The sequence below is a fragment of the Hesperophylax consimilis genome, chromosome 28 (assembly GCF_061612785.1).
Source record: "Hesperophylax consimilis isolate HC1 chromosome 28, BYU_Hcon_1.0, whole genome shotgun sequence".
In the NCBI taxonomy this organism is placed as follows: Eukaryota; Metazoa; Arthropoda; class Insecta; order Trichoptera; family Limnephilidae; genus Hesperophylax; species Hesperophylax consimilis.
The window spans coordinates 10,802,612-10,813,967 of NC_142863.1; positions in this window are offsets into that span (position 1 = coordinate 10,802,612).

Below are 11,356 nucleotides of genomic sequence, written 5' to 3' on the forward strand. Positions count from 1 at the left end.
GGTTCACTATTTTTTTTTTAAAGATCTGCCCGTGTAATTATTGCTAGTTATTTATATCCAATGAATTAATTACTGTTATATTCCACATTCAAAATGTGATATAGGTTACTTACTCTCGGTATTTGTCAGTCAAGAAAAGCATAGATTAAAAATCGGCACACATTAAACATTTAAAAAAAGTACCTACTTTGTAGAGCGGCAATTTAAATAATATATATGTCAACTCCATACAGTTTTTCCCAAGGGAAATCTATTTGCCTCAGGGTTTAACTCATCTTTGGAGATGCTGTGTTGGAGATCTAAGGAAAGGAAGGAGTGAATTGAACTGCAGTCTTGAAGACACCCATGTTTTAGGAGGTAGGAAACAGATCTGAATAGATTACAATCTTCTGATTCTCTTCCGAACTTCCTCTAGCCTGACTATGGTATCCTTATTTATTACAGATGCCACCGGCTTATTGTGCAGTAGACAATTTTCTAATCACATCTAGCTATTAAAAGGGTATTTTTATAGACAGAAGGAAATCTTTGTTTAAAATCTTACTGAAAGAATTAAATCAATTACTCATCGACATTGAAAGACAGTCATTGTATGGCTTGTATTTAAATACTTTTAAATTATATTTTCACAGCGTTTAATGTATACAGACCTTAAGCATCAGCCATAAAGGTACATAATATATCTTATTGCCAATTCAATCTTTTGCTATATATTTTCTTGACAGACCTTTGCCAGACTTGTTATTGTGTTGCCTTAATTAAGGCTGAGGGTTTAAATTTTATAAAAATATGCCTTTTGGCAACACTGCTGATATCTGTAATAGCTAATGGTTTCAACAGATGGCGCCATGTTAGTTTGAATATCTCTTTCGTGGGATTGGCTCAGTGTAAATGACGTTATTATTATATCTCTCGCTTTTTCTGTGATCAGGTGGATGGGCTAATTATCCCTTACGAAAGAGAAAATTCTAGATTAATATCGGTCTCATCTGAATTTTATGTTAATTTTATATTCAAAATATCATTGGGCAAAACGCATTACATACTCGGAATAAATAAATAAATAATATATTTTTTTAATTTGTAACAAAATGAGTAAACTTTATCAAGTCAAATTAAAACGGTTAAAACATTGCTTTGTGCAGAATTTCTACATATCGACGTTCCTGAAGAACAATGTCAGATGTGCAAATTTTTTTTATTTCTGTATTTTTACTATTTTTGAGATCAAGAAATACAGTGTTGTTTTTTGCATTAACCCCTATTTATTTAATTGGAGAAACATATTGCATGAATGCAGAAAAAAAACTTTAAACAGCTTTTCTGCAAAACTATAAATTTACACATCTAACATTTGTTGTTTGGGACCGTTGATATTATATATTCAACTGAATAATATTGATTTTGATGTTATCTTGATATGTCTAAGCTCGACAGCTCATTATGATAGCTGCATATACCTATCTATGCCAGCGCTCACTGTTTGAGAGTTTTGGCTGCTTAAGCTGTGGCGAAAATAATTAGCAATTTCAACGGAAAAGCAATTGAATTTTTTTAATTTGGCTGCCAAAAGAATGTAATAATAATTTATTTATTTTATCCATTTGTTTGTTGTTTGTGATGCCAAAAAACGCTTTTTTTTAAATAAAATCTTAGTGTTGGCTTTGCTAACGAAATTAATAATGTCCCTGTTTTAAAATTCATTTTATCGCAGCTTATTTGGTGCCTATGTTTTTATAAAATATTTTTACATAAAAATGTGTCTTCTCAGGTATGAATTGAACTCTTTGATAATCATTAAACAATTGATAGATTAAAATGCTGATATTAAAATATCTTCTAATTCTTAACCACTTGATTAAAAAAAATTATTATATTTACATATTTTGTTAATTTTTCTGTAGAACAATAGTGAATGTGTGAGTTTTGTTCACTATAGAATGATGAATGTGTGAGTTTGGCTCACTATAGAATGATGAATGGAACTCATGGTTTACTATAGAATGGTGAATGAACATTGTAAAGGAGTATTTCACCGGCTCTGAGTAACAACTCGTCAAGTAGCTTGAATCATAGGATGACAGTAAAAATAGGCATTTATTTGATGTGTAGCATTACTTGGATGTGGTGAAACAGATAATGTAGGCTACTCAACCAGTAGCGCTATCTGCAAATTACTTAGAGATGATGAAGTACCCCTTAAGCCATGGGTCTGCCAGCCAGCTTATTACATTGAATGCGCGAGTGGTTAAATGAATTTCTTTGTAGTAGCTGAGTAGACAGATGCGTTGGGTTCCGACCAAGGCATCGTTGGTTCAATTCCTGTGCTGGCTAAGGACAGGTTATTTCACAGAATTTGAACAATTCATAAAATTTTTAAATTAGTATTCAAGTTCTGTTATTATCGAAGTATTGTGACAAAACTGGCCTGCAATTAAATAATAACAGAACTTGATTGTTGATTTTGATGAATTGTTCAAATTCTGTGAACATCGTCCTATTAACAAGCAAGCAACATTTTCAGCTTATATTGATGGTAGTAAGAGTTTTTCAAATATTGCCAGGTTATTTGTAATCCAGGAATGTTAAAAAAAGGGTTTTATTCATACCTCTGAAGGATTATTACTGTATTTTTTTTAGTTTAAGAGAAAAAATTCTACCTCAAAAATGTAGTGCCTAAGATAATGTAGGATTTTCTGAAGATAAACTAATTTTAGTCTTAGATAAGTTTTTCAAGTTGTGTAAAACACTAAGAGAGAGCTTGGAAATATTTTTCTATATTTATATTTACATTTAAAGGAAACGATTATTGCAGGAATCCGATCATTGTAAGGATTCGTTGCCTGGGAACCAATCATTGTAGATAATCAATTACTCGGTAGACAATGTGTTTATGTATTGTGAAATCTAGGAGAATATTGTATTGATTTTCACTTATATTGCATTTTTTAATAACTTTTTACGAGTTCTATTGTGTCTTTATTGACTTACATGAATACTGAATGTCATAATTATATTGTTTAGTTGCAAGCTTCATTAATTATATTACAGACGGATCTCATTAATCCGGCACTGCGTTAAACCTTATAGTATTGCCTGAATTTTGCTGACAATTGTTTCTCACACTCGAGTCATGTATAAAACCTTTGGCACTGACTCCGATAGTGCTCTAGTGGACTTCTGAAGTGCCGGATTAGTGATATTCTACCGTAATTTGAAAAAGAAGCTTTTTATCCTGTCTACATGTATTTTTTACAAATCAAAATGCTTGAATCTCTTACTAAACCATTTGTTATTGTTAGGCGTGTTTCTAATTGGTTCCCGCATCAATAAAAAAATATATTTTATATAATACGCATTTTGCGATGCAATTCTAAACATATTTAATATTGCATAAAACTAAGATGAAGTAATTGGTTTGATATTCTTGAGTTATGATATTTTAAAGTTAGCGTAAGTTTTAACGTATTGATTTCTGCGGAACACATCGTACTTCTATTGTTACCAAGATTTGGGAAAATGATAAATGTATTTTCTTCAATTGCAATATTATCTACGCACAAAGTATCAGAGAAATAAATAATATGTTATAATTAATTTATTCTAATTAGAGCAGTGAAAACGTACTTGTGTTGAATCCAATGTTTATTGACTTAACTGCAACGCCTTTAATCATTTGAACATGTTAAAAAAAATTGTTCCTTCCATCGCTTTTCTCATCCCTCATGTTTTATGTAACCCCAATACTTCAAAAATTGCAAATACATATTGTTTAACCTCTAAACCGTTTGTGCACCAGTGACAAGAATTTTTTCCCGCCAATAAACCGTTCATGCGCTGCTGGCATTGGAATTTCGCCCTAGCTGGAATTTTTTAATATGCGATTTAAACCTGTATGCCATTAGAAAGTGCATAAAATTTTTTAACAGAATCGCTTGCACTTCGAAACACTTTAGAGTTCATTTTTGATTCCATTTTTGATTTCCCTCTAAAAGGGTCTGGTGTTCCAATGGTTAAGCATTTTTGAATTTAAATTCATTTGTGTCTCGAAAGGGAAAATCAAGCAGAGTGTCTTTTGTTTATTTACATGTTCAAAGGATTAAATTTCAGCCGTAAATAAATTTATCTTTAGGTGTTAAGAAGAAATCCTCGGTAAAATTTTAAACCAAAGAATAATCAATAATTTAAACATGGTTCATTTTCATATTCTATACTGTTATCATCATACCTGTAGATGCTGGTAGGTACCTAAAACTTGACTATGAGATATGAAATTACATAAAATAAATTTGTGTGCCTCAAAAAAACTTATCAAATACGCTTGGCATAAAATACATGTTATACAAAATCTTTTTTATTTTCAAAATTAACACCTATTTCTATACAATTACTGCTATAATTCAATTTGCAAACTGGAGCAGACTTTTAAATTTAAAAAATATACATATATCTGCTTTAGAAACTATTGATTTTTATTATTTTCTAAAAGAAATTCTACTTATTTATTTCGGAACAGACCGGTTTCACTCTGCTATAATCATATTCCACGGGGTTGACACTCTAGTGCCTGGATAGCGGAAGGTATATAAGGCCTAAAGTTCAATTCCCGATCGTGTCAATGACATATTTTCGCGTGTGCTTGTTCTTATACATATGATTTGATGATTATTAACCTTAAATACGCGGCTGTCGCATATGTGATCCATCAGCAACTTTCCCCATACACGCATGTCGCATAAATATGTGAAGCATGTTCAATAAGACACATACATTGGGTCAAAACGCGCCTCGTGATGGGGTACATTGCATTGAAAAGGCCAGAATTGTAAATGTTAACACATTCGCAGACACAAAATCTATTGACGATGTTTTAGAGGGGACGTGACATGACGCAACATACGTCTTTTATCAGGGACGTAATACGGCTCAACGGACTGGGAAGTCAAGATTCATATTGCAGTAGTATGTAGCCTGTCTATTTGTGTCACTTCTTCTGGCTTATCACGTGGCTTACCACGAACTTATGTTTTCCGGCTAGTGTCAGTTAATGTGTTAATATTGTTTCAATATGTAGACGCCTGTAACACGGTGAAACCAGTTTGGTCCCGAATAAATACACAAGTAAAAGAAAGTTACAAAGTTTTTTTTAATCATAATAATATCTGTTTTCTTGTGCCCATTTTTTTTAAAACATTATCTATACTAGTGCCAGTAAATACAGTATTCAACGAAGCTTACTATAAACTCTTTAGTTTTAAAGCAAATAATTCATTTTTATTCTCATTCTCTGAAGTTTTAACTCGTAAACTATTTGTGAAACATTAGAATGTACTGGAAATTATATATATATATATATTTAAACAGTGGTGTAGCGCTAGATTCCCGGGCCCCTGGACAATCAACTGGGTCCTTCCCATTGACTACCTTCCTTCTTATAAAGCTCCCTTTAAATATTTTTTCAACCCCAAAAATTCCTATATTTTTTTCACATTTGGTATATTTTTAATTTAGTTCGCCGAAAAATTTGTATTATGATACTCCCAGAAAGAGGTTGTACGTGATGTCATCGTTCCAGTATCTTCTGTCTTTTTTGTTTTCATAAAAGATGTGTTAAAAAGAAGACAACGATCATCGATGACATACGTACAACCTCTCTCTGGGACTACTGTAATATATGTATGTTTTTTATTGTTTTATTTGGAAATTCAACAGTTATGATATACAGGGTGTATCGGCACGTACCTGACAAACTTTAACCAGCTATTCCTTAGCATATTTGGAGTAAAAAATCTTATGTGCACTTTGCTGTCTGGTAATGTTTTTTTTTAATAAAAAATTTATTATTCATATTTTCACCACATGTCACCACTGTTTTATTCTTTGTCAAAGTTTGAAAACCCATCTGGCAATATTTTATTTGAATTCCGTTGAATAATGCACGTGTGTACCTATATTGGCGCACTTTTACAATCACAACGAAATGGCACGGCACCATTCGTCTCATTTTTAACTATTATTATTTAGTGTGTGCGAAAGAGCGAAGACGCTTTTCGACATACTTGCTTATAACAGCTGTTGAACACGAAAAGCAATGCCAATGACAGTGATATAGTGTGGAAATTTGTAATTTTTTTATTTGAAAAAAAAATGCTACCGGACAGCAAAGTGCCCATAACATTTTTTACTCCAAATGTGCTAAGGAATAGCCGGTTAAAGTTTGTCGGGTTAGTGCCGATACACTCTGTATAGTAAAATATGTATGTACCAATGAAAGGTTTTCACTGATGTATCTTAATTTTGTGAATATAAAAGAGAAAAGAGGTACATTGGCCTATGGGAATGGGATGGTGAGAGGGAGGGGAATGGCATGGATCTAGTCTGTGTTGAGTAAAATGTGTTGCGTGAATGTTATTTATTGATTTTGGGTTTGAAAATGGAGGTGCTGTGTTAAATAAGTCGAATTCACAGTACGAAGTGTTAAAAATATATGAAGTGCAGTGAATGAATGTGTTTTGTTTTGAGTTAGTATTGTATTGAGGGACCTGTGGAAAATGGCTTATGTGTGGTTAAAGCGTGCAACATATATTTTTAAATTTTTATTTTTATTATTTTTTTATTCTTTATATTATAGAAACAAACCGTACGTAATTTACAGTGATGAAACAATATACAGGAATTGTAACAATATATTTCATGTTGGGTACCTATGATATGTTTGCTATGTGGTATGTTTATTCCTTAATTATCAGGTGACGTGTGTAGTATACAGGTGTGTGTGTGTGTGTGTATATATGTATGCGCATTGAACTGTTTATATTATTGACACGATGCCACATTTGAATTTGGGCAGTGAATCTGCAAAAGATGTCAATGTTTGAGTTTAGACAAATATCATTTAGAGTATGAAAAGCTCGGTTGATTGGAGAACTAGATGCTGCATTTGTAATTAAAGTAGTGTCTCAAAGGTATGTTAAAATTAATAAGGGACATATTACGAATGAGATTTAAAAAGAATGCAAGGCCCAATGTAAACATGATGAACAAGATTAAGAAAGAAATGATTAGATGATTCCGATTTGTTTAGCGTGTGGACTGAGTTTCTTCAAAATGCCGATTGCTGAGTAGAGCCGTTTAAAGTTTATTTTTATCACTTTTCCAAAATTTTCGTTTTGTGTAATGTATAAAATGAAAATATTTAAAAAAAAAAATAGGATTTAAGCAGTACATATTTGGAATTACAGTGATAAATATAAACTTTTTTGAAGATATGTTTACGTAGAAAGGGTAGAAATATGACTGTTAGGAAAATAAAAAAAAATACACAAATTAACCAGTGGAATGCCGACGGGTCTCTGGAGAACATGTGAGCATTCTAATATTTTATTTTTTAGAATAATTTGCGATGCGATTTTGACCTTAACGCTTCGAAAAATGTATGAAAAACAAAATCGACATCGCTTGGGCAAATAAAACTTTAGATTCCACTTTGATTTTTTTGTAGCGCTTTCTGAAGGTATAAAAAATATTTTTCTGTTTTATGCTGCGGCCTTCAACAGGTTAATGGAAGAACAAGTCCATCAAATACTTAAAACGATAATGAAAGTGTAATGCGTGACGTTTCACCGTCTCTGCCTACCCACGATTCTTATTTAGTTAAAATTAACGCAAGTAGTTAGAATCGGTGTCTATGGCCGAAATTTTTCGACACAAGAATTAATTTGTGTTTTCAAACATTATTATTTTCTGTGTATTTTTTAATATCTTTCCATGGGTTTGGTCAGCCCCGGGTACCTGCCTAGAAAGCCCTGGCTGTCGCTACACCACTGTTATTAAAAACATATTATTATTAACGTATCATATTTTTTTTCCAAATTGACAAGTTTGACTTGAATTTTATTTGTCTATATTATAAAATTAGTTTACAGCTAATATAATAATTGCAATATTAATGATATGGTAGCAATAATTGATTTTCCATTGAATGAGCCATCGATTCACAACACGCCTGAAAAAACTATTTACTAGTAATCACGCTAAAATAAAGTAAAAATACGCTAACCTCTTTACCGGTTCTGAACATTGTAAATGGGTATTTCACCACCTCTGAGTAACTACTCTTCAAGTAACGCGAATCAAGTTTTGAGGATGAAAACCATAGATAATAGAAGCAAAGGAAATGGGCCATGAACCATTATCAGTATGAAACCCGCCTTTGTTTCTACTACACACCAAACATATAACTTTCATCAGCTTGGCTGCTTTGATAGTCTGTGGAGTTTGGCCGTAGCTTGTAGACGGTCAGCACGCTTCCATACCATATCTTCCTTTTGTTTCTATTGTCAATAATGAACCAAACCCGATCAGGACCAGTGGCAGTGAATGTGTTAAAATAACTTAGAAATGGTATCATATTGAGAATCATGCTCTGTTGCTTACTCATTCTGTTTATGTAGGTTTTTGCCGATAATGTGAAATATTCAAGGATTTAATAGAGTAGAAAAATCAATTCTCAACAGTTAACACGGTATGGTCACCATTCCGCCAAAACTGACCAAGTAACAAATGACCAATTATACAGGAGAGTGATTTAAAAATTTGAACATCTGCTTTTCAATTATAGTTTATATGCAGGGTTTTCCAATAAGAGGTGTTATTTTGAATAGCCCTCTATTTCGGTAGATGTTACTTTTGAAGCTGTCATTTTTTGACATTTGACAAGTAGAAACTACGCCATTAATAAAAATGGAACGATACACGCTTCAACATGAGTGAATCAAATGCAAATCATCTTGGGTGATGAGGCCCATTTCCACCTCGGTGGCTTCGTCAACAAGCAAAATTGTCGCATCTGGGGCTCGGATAACCCAATTTTTTTTTTTTTTTATATTAACTCCACACAGGAGGCCCTGAAGAAAATAATTTCCCTCAGGGCCTATGTCATCTTTGGGGATGCTGTGTGGAGGGTCTTTTTGTGGAGAGGAAGGAGTGAACATGGGTCTTGAAGAGTCCCATGTTGTAGGAGGGAGGAAACACAGAGGCCGGCAGCTCGTTCCACAGCCGAGCTGTTGAACTTAAGAACGAATCGTAGAAGAGACCCGTTCTCATGTGACAAATGACAACCGTCAACCTAAACCTAAAAACCACAAAAACCCAACCTAAACCTAACCTAACCCAAGAGTTATTGTTGAAAAGCCTCTCTAACCTCAACGTGTGACTGTTTGGTGCGGTTTATAGTCCGGCGGAGTCATTGGACCTTACTTTTTCGAAAACGAGGCTGGAGCAACAGTTACGGTGAATGGATTACGCTATCGAGAGATGATTATGATTTTTTATGGCCGGAATTGGATGTTATTGATCTGGACAACGTCTACTTTCAACAAGACGGCGCTACGTGCCACACGAGCAACGAAACCATTGATCTTTTACGATTGAATATCAAAATAACACCTCTTATTGGAAAACCCTGTACTTTACTTAATTGTTTTATTTTTTTATAACATTGGTTGAAATTACTGAAGAGATGCTTCGATAGTTCTGTATTTTGGACGTGTCTGTGTGCCCAAAGCAAACTCAATTTATCTTACTGTGGATGAAATTAATTAACTCTTCCCTTACGGTGCTAGGAAATCCCCCGAGCTCTGGTGCTGTGTACTCAGTACACAGGTGACACATTTAGAATTTTGTAATTTTTAAGTTGGATAAAAATAAACAGTTTACATTTATTACTCATGTAAATCATTTTATTGATATTGCATACGGATCCACGAATATAAGTACAATATTATGTATTAGTGCTGAAAATGTGGAAAAAAAATTGGCCACGCATGATACATACATTACAGCTGGCAGACTGCCGGTTATTACTGACAAAACCCATACCCCTCTAGCTCACTACGGCACCACTAGGTAAATTAGCAGTACACGCTGATATATGTATATGTTAATGAATTTTTTCTCAATTTTTGGACAAAACATTTTTTCTGTTGCATTTGATAAATACATATATTTTTTTAATTATTTTATCCAATAGATAAATGTATTGCTGAGGAACACCTAAAATATGAACTCTGTGTTTAGTATGTTTACAGAAATATTGCAATAATTATCGACCCGTCAAATCAGCTGACAGCACTGGCAAGGAAGTGTTAAACATTATTATAATCAATTTCATTTTCAGTAGGGTCTTATATAAATTGGCGACATCAGTTTTCTTTCAAATCGGTATAAATCACATTGTAGGGATTTATTATTCTAGTATATACACATTACACATGCACTGTACAAAGTAATTCAAATCTTTGATCATATTGAATTGTTTTGTAACTAAGATAAAGAAATGCTCTGTACGAAGTACTCTGAATTCAAATCTAGAACTTTGGGTACCTATATTGAATTGTTTTGTAACTAAGATAAATTCCCTGTACAAAGTACTCTAAATTCAAATTTTGAACTTTGAGCATATTGAATTGTTTTGTAACTAAGAGAAATTCCCTGTACAAAGTACTCCAAATTAAAAATTTTATCTTTGAGCATATTGAATTGTTTTGTAACTGAGATAAATGTCCTATACAGAGTACTCTTAATTCAAATCTAGAACATTGAGCACATTGAATTGTTTTGTAACTAAGATAAATTACTTTATGTTTTACATGCCAATATATCTCCTATATTATGTATATCCGTAAATATTTCCCTTCAAATATAAATTACATATTCTGTATTTGCAGTTACAGATGTTTTTTTTATTTTTTATTATTTTCTTTTCAATGCTATTTGGTACAAGAATGTGTACTAGTCATAGATAATAGTTTTTGTATTTTCTCCAACCATAATTAAACTGACATAATAATTATTTTCTACCGACTATGTTTAAATTGTCTTTAATTATTTATCACTAACAAAATGTATTAGAATTACTTTATATTATTTTTTATTGAGCAAAACAATGGTGCTGTGATTGCTTTTAAAACTAATCAATTAATATTGTTATATTCGTGTTCTCAGAGATCTAATTACATCAATCATGTTTATAGAAGATTCAATCAAAAACCGTTACAAAATCGAAACAAACAAAAACATTTTTTATAAATCAATATCTTCTGATTATCATCCTGGCTATTGTTACTTTAGCAGTAATTGCTTTAAATCTTGATGTAAAAAAAAATTATCGGTGGTAAGTTCAACACTGTGACAAAATCTGTATAAATATTTTTTTTTACCACTGGAGCCTTATAAACTGGAGGTTGGATATCATCATGACGTTCTTTGTTTTCCCTTTAGTGGCAGTTGTTCTAAACCATGGTGTTTAATGTGTTTAATTTTACCAAATACCCTAGAATAGAGACAATACCTCTAA